This window comes from Pleurodeles waltl, chromosome 11, assembly GCF_031143425.1.
Source record: "Pleurodeles waltl isolate 20211129_DDA chromosome 11, aPleWal1.hap1.20221129, whole genome shotgun sequence".
NCBI classification, from domain to species: Eukaryota; Metazoa; Chordata; class Amphibia; order Caudata; family Salamandridae; genus Pleurodeles; species Pleurodeles waltl.
The window spans coordinates 111,575,226-111,589,763 of NC_090450.1; positions in this window are offsets into that span (position 1 = coordinate 111,575,226).

Here is a 14,538-nt window from a genome sequence, read left to right on the forward strand (position 1 = left end):
GAGCAGGAAGATGGATCTGTTGTTGGTGAGGTCATTGGGGACCACTGAACGTTTCTTCAGTAGGGAGTTGACTGTGTGGTTTCAGTCTTCAAGGGAAGTGGCACAATCCTGTGAGGAATTGAGTAGGGTGGATACTTTGAGGCCGAGCCTGGATGCTCCTAGGTTGAAGATGTGTTGTGGGGATGGGTACTGTGAGTCCTCTGTTTGGTGGCTTCAATGAAGGTGATGGTGTCTTGAGTGGTGAGGTGGTTCCAGGTGGTTAGCCTTGGGATGGGCGTGTGTATCTGTGCAGGTATAGCCACTGAAAAAGTCTTCATGCTTGGGCTGGGGGTTGAGGTTTGTGTAAATTTTGACATGGAAGAAAACTGTCAGGCTGTTGCATAGGTCCTGAGAGGGAAAGATGTTGCTTGTCGCTGTTGCATGGTTAGTGGATTTCTTGACTATGCAGGGGTGCCCCTGACTGTCATTAGGGTTAGCTTCGATGCGCAATGCCAGGGCTTTTTTCTTTATCTCAAGTAGTTGCTGGTGGTATAGTTTGAGCTCTGATTTGTAGACGGTTCTGTTGGCTGGGCCTTTGTTGGCGCATCACCTTCTCTCTGTGTGTTTACAATGGACCCTGGCTGTCCTGAAGACCATGGGTACCAACTGGCTTGCTTTGTCGATCTTTTTCAGTTCTTGTTCTTGATGGGAGCCACAATGTCAGCTCAGTCAGTAATTCAAGTGTTGAAGCTCCTAATATCCTGGTTCACATTGTTGTGGAGTTTAAATGGGTTAAGGGATTTGGTCCATGTGAGCTTGGTGGTGTCGCTTTATTTGATGCATTCTCTGAAGGTGAATATGGGGTTGAGCGTGTGTCCTGTGATGTATGTTGGGTTGTGTACCAGTTGGGTAAGACTGATGTTGTTTAGGCTGTTGAGGAGGTTGGTGAAGTTAGAGTCAGTTTTGTCATCGACGTAGAGGTTGCACAGTAACATTTAGCCCATTGAGATGATGGCAAGGAGGCAATGAAATCAGTGATGAGGTTGCAGAAGGTGGTTTGAAGTCCCAGTGGACGGTATGCAAGGGTTCCCCTAATGTTGAATTCTCATCCCCTTGGATATTGGAGTTGAGGTGTCCCTTGCTGTGATGCTGTTGTCTGTGGTGATGGTACATTGATGGAGCCCTGTCTGGCTTGTTGATGCCGTCATGGTGGGTGATTCTGTATCTTGCCAAAATGGTGGCGGCAGTGTCAAGGGATGATGTGGGATTGAGACAGGTTACAGTGAGGAAGATGATGTCTTGCGCAAGAGTTGTCAATGAGGCCCCAGACCCCGGTGGTTTGTTTCATGAATGAGCAACTGTTGAATAGGGTGCATGCAAGCTGCTAGTAGGAAGGTGGCATTGATTGTTGTCAAGTGGTCTGGGTGTTGCTGAGAGGTGTAGGGGTGTTAGTGTTGTGTCAGGTGGAGTGGCAGTGGGAGCAGGTGAATGTTCCTAGGGCATGAAGGATGGTAGAAGTGTAGGTGGGGGTGGCAGTGGACCAGGGTTCCTTGTGCTGAGCGTGTCCAGGCACGGACAGGCGCAGATGGGCTTGTCTTTGGTGCATCATCAGCACATTTGTGCTGCAACCACCATTAAGTAGGTCCTGGGAGATGGGAATGCTGCTAGGAGTTGGTGGACGGGGCTGGTAAAATGGTAAGAAGCAGGAGCAGGTAATGAGAGGGGGAGGCAAAGGAGGTGCCAGAGGAGGGGGAAGATGGAGGGAGTGGGAGAAAGGAGCATGAAAAGGGCAAAAAAGGCCAGCAGCAAAAGCAACCTAAATAGGCTCAAAGAGGGCAGAAAAATGCAACAGAAGAGAGCAAAAACAACGAAGCAATAAGATGAGAATGAAGCAATAAGGAAAAGACTGATGTGGAGAGTGAGTAAAATGGGCGGGAAATCGGTGGGAGCAACAGCAAAGAGGCTGGGAACGAGAGCAGGAAGAGGAAGGAGAATGCAGCAGAGGAATAAGGGCCTGGAAGAATGCAAATTTACCAAACTGGCTGAGGGCCAACAGAGGTAGGTGGTGAGCTGGGCCTGGCCACCTGCTCAGTAGAGCCGTGCTGTGGCTGCCATTGAATAGGTCCTGAGACCTGGAAGGGGCTCGAGGAAGTCACAAGTGGAGTTGGTGAAAAGGCTGGAAGATGAAGCAGGGGTAACGCATAGGAGGAGGGGGAGGTGGAGGCAGTTGGAGTTAAAAGATCAGAAAAGGAAAAAAGTGGCAGCAGCAGAAGCATACTAAAAGGGCCCAAAAAGGACAGAAAAAAGCAAAAAGAGAGCAAAAAAAGAAAGAATAAAGTGAGAATGAAGCAATAAGGAAATGCAAGAAGAGGAAGAAAAATGCAGCAAAGGATCGAGGGCTTTGGAGAACGTAGATCCTGTAGCTTGTTGAGGGCGGCCAAAAGAGGAAGGTGGAGAGCTGTGCCTGTGCACCGAAAGTGCACTGAAGTGGTGGTTTTTGGGGTTTATAAACAGTTGTGCCTTTGAAATTTGTGAGAAGCTTCTAGAGCCCTGCCTTCCTGGCCCCGGCCCAGACTAACTACAGATGGTATGCAGTCCTTTGTATGGAGACAGACACAGCCTCTTCAGGTGAAAGTGACTCTGGGCCCTGCCCCTCCCACTCACCCCGCAGTGATGGCCCATCCAGTCACACCCAAGCTCCCATTGTGTGTGGCTGACTAGGAGGAACACATCAAGCCCAATGGTCAACTTTACCCAGTTGTGTGACCAGAGACTGGCTGCAAGCACCAAATGGTTAAGGCAATACAATGTCACCTTTCTAAAAGTGCCATTTTAAAAACTGTAATTAAAAATATAACTTCAATTGATCAATCAATCAGGATTTCTAAAGTGCAGCTAATCACCCTATAGTGTATCGAGGCATTTCAGGCACCAGAGGCTTATTCCAAAAGCCAGGTCTTGAGTGCCATTCAGAATTCAGGATATAAGGTGATGGTCTATAGGTTTGTGGGGAAGCTGTTCCATGTTTTTGCTGCAAAGTGAAAGGGTTGTCCTCCACTCTGCTTTGGTAAATGCAGGTAGTATAGGCAAGTGAAAGGGAGACAGAGTGTAGTCTTCTTGATGGTTGGGGAAAGTTCAGGCAGGGGTTAATATACGCTGGTCCTTGGTTGTATAGAGACTTGTGTGGATGGGACAGCAGCCTAAATGGGTAACCGTTCTGTACGGGGAGCCAGTGGAGTTGCCTGAGATGGGGTGTGATATGGGTTTGGTGGGGAAAGGCACGGATGAGTCCGGCTGCCACTTTCTGTATGGTCTGTAGTTTCTGTAGGAAGTGTGCAGCTATTCCCACGCAAAGGACTTTGCCATAGTCCAGTCAGCTGGTGTTGAGGGCCTGTGTCACGGTGTGTCTCGTCTGTAGGGGTAGCCATCTGAAGATCTTACCTAGCATATGTGTAGGAGACAGCGTTGATCTGTGATTCCACAGTGAGCCTGTTGACAATGATTCTGAGGTTTCTGGTGTGGTTGGAGAAGGTGGGTGTCAGCCCTAGGTCTGAAGGTCACCAGAAGATCAACACTTCTGTCTTGACTATGTTCATATGCAGGCAGTTGTTCTTCATCCAGTCAGTGATGCTTCTGATGCCATCTGTGGAAGTTGGTTCTGGTGGTGGAGGGGTTGTCAGTGAGTGAAAGAATGAGTTGGATGTCGACTGCGTAGGAAATTTTGTTGAGACTGTGGGATCTGACGATGTGGGCTAGCGAGGTCATTTATGTGTTGAAGAGTGTGGCGCTGAGCCCTGGAGGACACCATAGGTGATCTCCTTGGGTTCAGTGGTGAAAGATGGGAAATGGATCCTCTAGATTCTTCTGGTGAGGAAGGAGGTAACCCATCAGAGCACAGCCCCTTGGATGCTGAGTCTTTCGGTCAGCATGTGGTGGGATATGGGTTTGAAGGCTGCAGAGAGGTCAAGGAGGATCAAAGTTGCTGCTTTTCCATGGTCGAGGAGAGTTCAGATGTCATTGGTGTCTGCGATTGCTGCAGAAGCCAGATTGGGAGACTTTGAGTTGCTGGTTCTGCTCCAGTTTGTCATGAGTCACTCGTTGATGATCTTTTACAGTACCATCAGTGGAAATGGGGGCAGGGAGATTGGCTGGTAGTGCTTGGGTTTGCTGGCATTGGCAGAGGTTTTTTTTAGAAGTGATCTGACTTCAACGTGTTTCCAGGCATCAGGAAATGCTGCAGTGGTGATAGAGGTGTTGAGCAGGGGGGTGAGGTACTGGAAAATCCTTTGGTTTCTGAGGTTGAAGATGTGGTGCAGGCTCAGGTCTGTGGGAGCTCCTGAGTGGATGGATTTCCTGGTGAAGTCCTGGGTCGACAGGATGTTCCAGGTGCTGTGTGTGCAGTTTGTGTCAGTTGTGGTGGTGGCATATCTGTCAAGGAAGTCCATATGTGTGGGTTTGAAGTTTCTGTATATGGTTTCGATCTTGTTGTGGAAGAAGTGGACAAAGTTGTTGCACATCCCCCTTGAGTTTGTGATGTTGTTTTCGCTGGCAGCCAGGTTGAAGAGTTCCTCAACAATGCTGACAATTTCCTTGGTGTTGTTGACACTGGTTTCAATGTGTACAGCAAGGGCTGTCTTCTTTGTTGCCCTCAGCAGGTGGTAGTAGAGGTTGAGGGAGATCTTGAAGGCTGCTCTATCAGAGGTGTCTGTGCTGGCGTGCTATCTCCTCTCCCGCAATTTGCAGTCTTGTTTCGCTGTTCTGAGTTCCTGGGTGTACCAGCTGGCTGGCCATTTTGGAAGATTTTCTCTGGATGATGCTCTTGACAGGGACAATGCTGTAGGTGTAATTGGTCATCCAGCCATTGAAGTTATTTTACTCACTGTTTGAGGTTGGTGATGGTAGAGGGGTTGGAGGTCTTGAGGGTGGCTCAAACCCATTTTGTTCGAGCCCCCAGTGGGGGGTGCTGGTCCTCTTGGGGGGTGGAGATGCAGGGGCTGGAGATGCTAAAGCGAACAATGGAGTAATCATTGAGTGTTCTTTGACATGGATTTATTTGACGTGGTTGCTGGAGGTGAAAATGGGATCCAGCATGTGTCCTGCTGTGGGTATAAGGTCGTGGACGATCTGGGTCAATCCGAGGCTGCTCATACTGTCTAGGAGGTATGCAGTGTTGTGGTCATTTGGGTCTCTTGTGTGGAAGATGTAGTGCTTGGGGCACAACGAAATCTGCGATGGTGTTGCAGAAACTGGAACGTGGGCCTTGGGGTCAGTATGCAAAGGTGCCCCGGATGGTTGTTTTGTCATTCATGTGGAGCTTGAAGTTGAGATGTTCCATGGGAGTGGTGGTGTTGTCGGTGGTGGTGGTGCACTATATGGTCTCTTTGTGGGTAATGGCTGTTCCTCCTCCCGACTTGTTGGTGCATGTCCAATTTTTTTAATACATTGCACTCTGACCTCTGGACGGACCAGGGCCTACCTTAAGGGTGACATATATATTAAAAAGGAAGCTTTGGGCCAGGAAAAAGGTTTATTTTGCCATGGCAGTTTAAAACTAGGCCTGGGTGGAACTCATGGAGTTTCTCTCTACAGAATTCTGTGGATTTACACAAAAATGAAGCGGGATTCCATAGAGTTCTGCAAGCAGGTGGAATCTGACACATTGCACTGCTTGCACTGATTTTTAGCACCGGGGCCTTCTGCACTGTAAAATCAGTGTGAGTGTCACCAGGAAGCTCACCAGAGGGAGCTACTTCTTTCTACCACTGAAGTAGATTTTCTACTTGAGGGGCAGCTTTCTCAACATGAACAGTCGTTACCTGCTGTGACTGTCTGTGGTGAGAAATCTCTCCAGAAGGCATTCTAGCGGCCAGAAATCACACTACAGGATGTAACGTCTTGCTCACCCTTGACAATCATATCATTGGCGAACATTGCACAAGAAAAAAACTCCATTGTGGCTGGTGGAGTTTTGTCAGAACCCCGCACTCCAAGAATAGTGCAGAGTGGAGTGGGAAAAACACCTTGAACTCCACCAGTTAAGCAGAATATTTCACTCACCCTATTTAAAACTGCACGCACAGGCTGTGCAATGCCAGGCCTGCGACATATTTAAAGTGCTGCTTCAGTTGCAGGCACAATCAGTGCTACTGACCCACAAGTAGCATTTAATTTACAGGCCCTGGACACATGTAGTAACACTTTACTAGGGACTTACAAGCAAATTAAATATGCCAATTCGGTATATGCCAATGTTACCGTGATTTAAATAGAGAGCGCAAGCACTTTATCACTAGGTAGCAGTGGCAAAGTGTACAAATTGTTAAGGCAAACAAAAATGAGATGAGCAAATACAGGAGGAGTGAAGGCAAAAAGTTTGGGAATTACCCTGCAGAGACGGCCAGGTCCAACAGTAATGTAAAATCATACTTCTTTGTGTTAGATTTTAAATGACTATCAAAATTGAGTCCTTGCATAATTTTTTCAAGCTGCTTCAAAAGGGAAATGAAGCATTATAAGTAATTACACTGTTTTCCCTTCGGAGAGAGACAGCCTTGTCAAGTGAAAAATAACTTTGGAGATTGTTCCCCTTCATGACATATAAAATATAAAATGTGCATGTTCTACTTTTTAAATGCCATGCATTCTGCCTTCTGATCATTTATGGCCTGCCTTATGGGGTGACTTAAAAGTATTACAAAGGAAGTTTTAGGCCTGGCAATAGGTCTGTTTTACCAGGTCGAAACAGCAATTTGAAATTGCTCACCCAGGCTTCAGTGGCAGGCCTTCAGACATGCTTTGCATTGTCACTGTAGGGATGGCATAGTATATGAAGCAATCCACAATTGACATTTAACTTACAGTCTCTGGGAAAACTTTGTATCATACACCAGAGCAAGTTAAATATGTCAATTAGGAAAGTAGCCAAATTCAACATGATTTAGAGGACAGAGAATATGCAAAGGGCCTGGCTAGAAGAGCCCCAGTGCAGGATGAAAAAACAGCAGCTTCAGTCCAAAACAAATCGTGGTGCTCCTCGAAAAAGAGGCAGCTTCTAATATGACTTATTGGTATTTTATGACTTTCTGTCACAAAAATAAAGATTTGATCATTCTATACAGATGTGAAGGAATCTTTTTTAGGAAAACCCAGAAGACCTACAGATCTGTACAAACTGAGCATTGGGAATGATTCCTAAGAAACACTTTATGGATTATTCAACTGAACATTGTATCTTTAAATTGTTGCCAACTTGCACCGGCATTTGGTCAACATGACGTTGAGAGACACCCAAGTGTGTAAATTCTTCAGATGTCTCTCTCAATTCTCCTTACAGAACAGGATTCCAGGAAGCAAGCTCAAAACAATGCAGCACCTCTTGCAGGAAATTAAAGAAAGAACCTGAAATAAATGTTTTTTTTCTAAAAAAAATCACTAACTAAAGGGTGGTTGTAACTAGCAGTAAAGCCAATGAAGAAAAGAAGAGCTGCAAAATGTGTTTAAAGATTTGTGTTATGCTGAAATAGTTGAGCCCCTGTACCTAGTGAACATGTGAACCCTCCTACAATGAAAAGTCCTCAAGTAGTTTAATAGCTTTCTCGGACTGTTACGTAATATGCATCTTGGGGGTTGAAGATAATAAGGAATGCCAAATCAAGCTTGAAACATGAGTGTACCATACAAATAAAGGATTAGAGGAATGCCTGCACCACAGTATCCCCTCCTCTAAGGAAAAGGTTAAGGCAACTCATAACACCACCTAAGGTTTTGTAAACTCAGGAATGCTTCACTATGGGACTTAGACTGAAGGCAAGCTTACTGTCCTGCACTCACCTATTCGTCCCACTGAGAAATAATGCTGACTCAAGTTGCTTGTTCCCAAATCCACCTAGACTTTGCGTGACACCTACTTATTTGTATGTGATTGGCACTGGAATGTTCAGGAGGAAAGGGGATAGATGAGAGAGAGAGAGAAACAAGGACATTGCCTGGCAGGATCAAGATGGCTAGAGGTGGTCTACAAAGTGTAGATCTCTCCTATGATGAATTAAACATCACTTATCATGTAACCAATATACTTAAACTACTCTTCTCCAATTCCCACAAACTAAGAGTATCTATCAGGGTCCCCTTTGACACCTTTGCTGGCTCTCCCCTCTCTCTAGGGATCTTCAAGAAACAGTATGGAACCTGCAACCAGATACTTTTAGCCTTCTATACTACCTACATGCATTCCCACCTTGTTCCCAAGTCAATGTGGCCCCTCTGGAAAACCTACCTAAAGTGTTCCAGCAATTCAGTGTATGTCTTGCTCATAGGGTCTTGATGAGACTTTCTAAAATACAGTCACACTCACAATCATAGACGTGTAACATGCGATAAAGAATGAAAATAATTTCTTAAGTATTTCGATTTTTCAAATATTCAGGAATTAATCAGCGCAGCTTGTTAGAATTGGAAAGAACACAGTTCAGTGTTTTAACCACACTGAGAGCACAGGGTTAATATACTAAAGCTCATTTTCGCATGTAATTGGTGTAATTACGATGACAGTTGAACATGGAAATAACAGACCATTGATTTACATTTTGGAATTAGTGTGTTCCACTGAGTGTTCTTTATCATGGGCAATGATTACTGTTGTAAAAATGCTACATAAAACTCAACTATCACAAACCTGTTCATACTACATTGTTAAAATAACAATTGCCCAACATGCATGCAAATCTGTACTGTAATTGCAAGCTAACAACAATGAGCGTTATTATTCGGCAGACGGCAAGTAGTCAAGTAACCAAGGACAAGGTGCCCCAGATTCCTACACAAATCTAAAACAAGCATTGGCTCAAGTAAACATTTCTCAAAAAAAAAACACAATCATTGGGCCATGCAAGAGAAGGTGATTTTCGAAGGGGTACACTTTACCAAACACCAGATGTGGGTTCTGGAGCATATTCGGGTTTTCAGGCCAGACGCTTACACGCAATAGGAAAATTCAGAATGTATTGCTGAACAAATGCTGGAGTTGTGAACCACTAGCAGTGGCATACCCCAAAAAAAATAAATGGTGGAGTGTTGACTACAATGCACCAGGCAACAAAGATGCTTATTATGCTTTTACCATGCTTTTACCATAAGAGGAGTGTATATGATGTGATGGGGCCTGATATTAATTTGGATTTGGCCACTGCTCTTTCTTGTTCTGGTCATGTCATTTTTCAACATGGGTTATTTGCACATATATCATACTCTGCTTCAATAAATTCTGTGTCACCTCAGAGTCCATCACAGTGACTAAAACAGTACAGTTCTGGTCTGGGAATGTGAAGTTCATGTTCAGAATGTTAGAACATTCTCTGAGGTGTTTGCTAAGGTGAAAGCAAAGTTGTCTGACAGTAAGCCCAAAGTCCAATCCTGGCCTTCTTAAAGCTATTTTGTTTCAACATCAGGAACAGTTTTCTTTTTGTCAGGCCAAACAGTTGTAGGGAAAAAACAATTTTGTTATGTTTTCCTTTCTTCATTAGACAATGAATCCCCCTGTGTCATCCATTTCCAAGATTGGATTAGGAGGGCATTTCTTGATGCTTGCTAAAGTAAAGCAGCGATCTTATGCTGTGGTGTTATTTGTACCTTTTTCAGTGTACAATTCAATCCATTAAGTGAAGGGTAGAATTCTTAACAACGTACACCTTGGAAGTTGGGGCTCTTTTTCAATCAACATGTTCTTTAGTATAAATAAAACACCCTGGTATGGAGCGTGGCTCATTTTTTCTTAAGGACGAAGGCCCAGATTTATACTTTTTGACGCAAAACTTCGCTAACGCAGTTTTGCGTCAAAAGGTTTAGCGCTGACTAGAGCCATTTTTTAATGCCACCCGGGTGTCATATTTCTACTATAACGCTGGATGGTGCTAAAAATAGGTTAGAGTAAAAAATAATTACGTTAACTATTGCGCCTTGTCGTAAGGCAAAATGACGTTAACGCAGGAAAAATATCTCTAACCCATTTTACGACACGTAAACATGTCGCAAATCAGAAATGCACCATTTTTACCCATATTAGTGTCAAATACAGACTCTAATGGAGAAAACATTGCAAAGGAGAGGCAAAATGGAGCCACAGAGCCAGGAGAGACCCAGGGGGACCCCAATCAACCAGGAACCAGCCAGGAGGACACAGACAAGACCCAGGGGAGGGAGTAGAAAAAGAGAAAGTGTTGGTTCAGAGCAGACAAGCATGAAATACTGGTGAGAGAGGTGACCGAGCATCAACATCAACTCTTCATCATCCCAAAATTGCCAATTGGCAGGAGAGAGGCAATTTTGCAGCAGATAGTAGACAAGATTAACAGTGTAGCAGAGGTCAGGAGAACCACTGGCATGATTGTAAGCGAAGGACAAAGGAAACAATGGCAAGGAACAGGAAGGCAGCACTGCAAACTGGAGGTGGAAGTCCAACACCACAAGAGGACTTCGACGAGATGGAGGAGATGGTTGCAATGGTCATCCCGGAGGAACTGGTCACTAGAATCGCAGGACAGGAACACGCAGACTACCAGGAAACACCACAAATACAGGGTAAGTTGCATGGGGGAAATTAATGCTAAATTGTCAAGTGCAAGAAGGGGGAGGCATATAGGACTCACACAGTGCATGTCAAAGGAGCGCAGAGGGACACATTGCACAATAAGCATGTTGCACCATGCTGAAGTAAACTACACATGTACCTACGCCTTGGTAGTGCCATGCACCATAACACATACACAAACTGACCAACTGACCATATATCAATCACCAGGCCTAAATACCTACATGGTCATATGCAGCACATGGGATAGATGGCATGTATAATGACTGTGCCTCTGGCTGTGTCGTAACAACATCCCTTGCATATAGTCATATTAACTGTACCAACATGACCAAGACTTCAGAGACTAGGTAGTCAGTCAGTGCCATACCTGGGGTCGCGTCATGGTGGTGTCCCTTGCAGTAACACCTTGCAACTGCCTTGCCCCCTTACCCAAACACATGTGTACTGCATCTTACAGCACACTATTCATTGCAACGGTCCCGCCGGTAGCACCGCCACTCCGCACATTGACAACACATCCACATAAGGCAGCCACCACTCCATCATGCAGTGAGAATGCACCCTGGGTGCAGGGAAAAATAATCTGAGCAGGTGCTGGGGGAATAGCAGGGTGGTTCTGTATCAATGGAAACATGCCATCACCAAGACCAACTAAACTGGTGTAGTGTTGAACCACATATCTTGATGCGGAACACAAATGTGCCACTACATAAAATATGTACCAAAGATAGCAAACTGTAGGTCACAACAGTTACTGGCTGAACCCACAACTACTCTGACACAATCATGTGAGACACATAGGAATGGGGAAATAAACACACACATACAACACATGGGGTATGACTGTGAACATAATGGTGTATGATTCCACATTGACGGGTGGGGGATGGTGCATGGGTAAGTCTTGTGTTGGTAAGACTGCCAGTGCGGTGTACCCTTTGCAGTTGGCAAGATTAGTCACATGTTGTGATGGCGGTTGGAAATCTGTCTGCTCATGGTAGCTCTGTGAGGCACATAACATAACATTGTTGATAGATCAAGTAGAGTCAGTGCCAGTCTTGGGGTGCATTGGGTGTGACAAGACACTCTGCACTTAGCCCTGCAAATCAGGCAGTGTGCTTTTGTTCCATTGTCTTTAGATGCACCCTGTATCAATATACCAATTACATGGGCTGTGCTGCAGTGTGTCATATTGTGTATGGCCACATGTGGCAGTCCATGCGACAATGTGACAAGGGTGTCATTGGTCTGTTACACTGATGTGTGTGTTACAGAGCCAACAACATGCAAATAGTAGCACTTCATGCATATCTATGCATGTTTGACAACAGTGTATCCACATATGTACAGCAGTCAATACAATGCAAAAATTCTGGTTTGTGATTGTAAATTGTGTTTTCTTATGTGATGTGTGATGTTGTTATACAGAGCATAATATTTCAGATGACATAAACAGCCCAGGCATTGTTGATGATGGCTGAACCAATACGACCTAGGAAATGTTACCTGACAACTGAGTCTGTATGTGGATTTGGAGTTTATTGAGACTTGTGTGTGGCCTATACATATGTTTGACATGTGTACATCTTTGTACATACTGTGTATGACACACTACGCCTGCATTCCACCCAGATTATGTTTTGACCACAAATGTTTGATTAAACTGATTGCATTTAGTAATAGTTGTTAATTTTGTGTGGTGGACCTGCACCCTAGCTGCATATGTTATCATCCATACTGAAGTGCATTCTACAGATGTGTCCGTGCAATGTGTGAGATCATGTGTACTCTGTGTCAGGATTGGACCCGATGGCAGTGGCAGGACAGATTAGCATGGATGTACTGCGCAGGCCCAACTTTTTGAAATTGCTTGTCATACCTGGGCTAATCATGATGACCATTGTTACCAATTATGTCGCCCCATTGTCACTTATGTTCAAGGCAGCCAATGCAACTCACACAGTGAGCTGTGACAGGGTTCTGTTCCAACATGACTAACTTTCTGATTTGATCATCCACTATCTCATGTGTGGGCTCCTTGCATACTTTCAATTTGGACATGATGTAGGTGTGTGGTGAGCTATTGATAAACACGTTGGCAACATGGTTGTACAAGACATGTTGTGGTCCATAGATTTTGTACTTTAGTTGTCACATACCAGTGATGAGGCTATTAGTGATGTGGCAGTACAATCTTACACATCACATATCATGTTCCAACAGTACTTGTCAGATTCGTATTTGTAACATGCACCCTGAGGTTAGACTCACAATCCTATGGTATATGTAGTGGAGATTGAAGAGACCAAAGCAGGATTGGTATAAGTGAAGTGTTTATTTACAAAATTGACAAGGTGATTTAAGTGGTTCTTAAGTGAAAAAGTTATCAACTATGTGCTGTCTGCGGCGTATCCCAGCAGCTGTGTTGTGCTGTTCCCCCTCCAATTCTACACCACCATCCTCCTCCTCAGGCAGGTCATCAGCCTGGTCATACATGGAGGTGTTCACCCGCACACATATGTTGTGCAGGATAGCACATGTCATAATGATTTTGCAGACAATGTCTGGGGCATATAGGAGGCTGGCTCCTGTGATATCCAGGCACCTGAATCTTCACTTCAGTATGCCAAATGTCCTCTCCACGATACTCCTTGTCTTACGATGTCCCTCATTGTATGCACGCTCTGCTGCTGTACTGGGGTTTGTCAGTGGGATCATAATCCATGGCTGTATGCCATAACCCTGATCCGCTGCAAACGATAATAGAAGTAAGTTGTTGTTAAGGCTTGCAACAGGTTCGTCATGTAGCATCGCAGTTGTCATTTTGAGGTGGTTGTGACTCATATGTGTTTGTGGTATGGTGTGAGGTCTTGGCCTTAGGCAAAGTTTTCTTAGCACTGTGTTGTTGGACATGACCATATTGAGTATTGGCTCAAGGTCCTGGGACATATGATTTTGTATCCTAACTGATGGTCAGTATGTATGTGCACCTTTGTATCACTCGAGGGGACATGACACATCCTCAGAACACAATGTGGTCAGATGTGGTGGCAACATGGTAGCCCTATAGAGCCTAGCATCCCAGCCATTTTGATATGTGTCATTACAGATGAAGTGCAACACTTAGGCCCATTTTAATGAGTAAGTGACAATGCACAACGCAGCTCCAACTTTGGCAGCACTGTGCTGCAATATTTTGACTATGCAGGAATGCACCATGTGTGACATGTTATTAGGCAACACCTTGTTGTCCCCTGCGCCAGAGGTTTAGATGCAGCCGTGCACCAACACTACCAACCTTGCACCAAGGTGCTTGGCTAGCTTTCCTGTGGAGGTGGATGTGTCTGTGCAAGAAGGGACACCTCCCTATATATATATGCTGGTTTGATGGAAAATTGGCTTTTTCTGTGTGGGCAGTAGTATGCAGCATACATTGGTTGGCACATTCATATGAGTTCAAATCACAGTCTATTTCCTTATGGCAGCCGCAAACTGCACCCCTGGGGTGGTATTTGATGTTGGCACTGCCTCAGGTCTTAGGGGAGACCTACATCTAAGTCAGCATCATCATGCTATGTATCTTGTGGTGACAGACCTGCAGCAACACACATTGTACACCCCTTCCACGCGAAGTGCTGCATGCGGGGGTGGCTGATTTCCAATATGACTTCAAGTCACAGAAGAGTGGTCATCCGCAAACTTGTACATACAGTGCAGCCCATTAGCAAGTCCCTTAGTGATCCTGAGTGGCAACTGATGTTTGTGCCAGCCATCAGGTGTCCAAGGGTGTGTATCCCATTGTTTCAGGATGATCAACATTACTACAAGTGTCTCTCCTATCTTCCCAAAAAATTATTCAGCTTTTATGCTGTTAATACATGCACAATGCAGGCTATGGGATGGTGCTAGCAAATGTGTCCCTTGGCACTGTGCATGTAAGGTCAGTGATGTCTTCTATACTCCTAGAGGGC